The sequence below is a fragment of the Sceloporus undulatus genome, chromosome 9, assembly GCF_019175285.1.
Source record: "Sceloporus undulatus isolate JIND9_A2432 ecotype Alabama chromosome 9, SceUnd_v1.1, whole genome shotgun sequence".
Classification (NCBI taxonomy): domain Eukaryota; kingdom Metazoa; phylum Chordata; class Lepidosauria; order Squamata; family Phrynosomatidae; genus Sceloporus; species Sceloporus undulatus.
In genome coordinates this window covers 25296705-25297107 of record NC_056530.1, presented here as the reverse complement: position 1 = coordinate 25297107, position 403 = coordinate 25296705, and the positions used below count along the sequence as shown (strand labels likewise).

Sequence of the window (403 nt, the reverse complement as noted above, 5' to 3'; positions counted from 1 at the left end):
TTTCACTGTGCATGAGTTTGTAAAAATCAGGGCAAGTTACATTGGTCGTGCCTCAGAAGCTGGCTCATAGCATCATCATCACTATCCTCTTCCTCCTCCTCCTCTTCTTCCTCCTTGTCCTTCCTCCCTCCTTCCTTCCTCCCTCCTTCCTCCTCCTCCCTTCCTTCTTCCCTCCTTCCTCCCCTTTCCTCCTTCCTCCTTTTTTCCTCCCTCCTTCCTTCCTCCCTCCTCCTCCTCCCTTCCTTCTTCCCTCCTTCCTCTCCTTCCTCCTTCCTTCCTCCCTCCTCCTCCTCCCTTCCTTCCTCCCTCCTTCCTCCCTCCTCCTCCTCCTCTGCCTCCCAGCCCAGGCCCAAGCAGAGGAGGAGGTGGGTGGCTGCCTTGGCGCACTCCCCCCCCCCCCCCC

The 403-nt window shown here is 58.6% G+C and overlaps 1 protein-coding gene across 1 annotated transcript in view; it reads left to right on the top strand.

Moving 5' to 3' along the window:
- The window catches only part of PC (pyruvate carboxylase), a 60681-nt gene that overhangs the window by 48655 nt on the left and 11623 nt on the right, over positions 1 to 403 (top strand). The window lies entirely within an intron of this gene.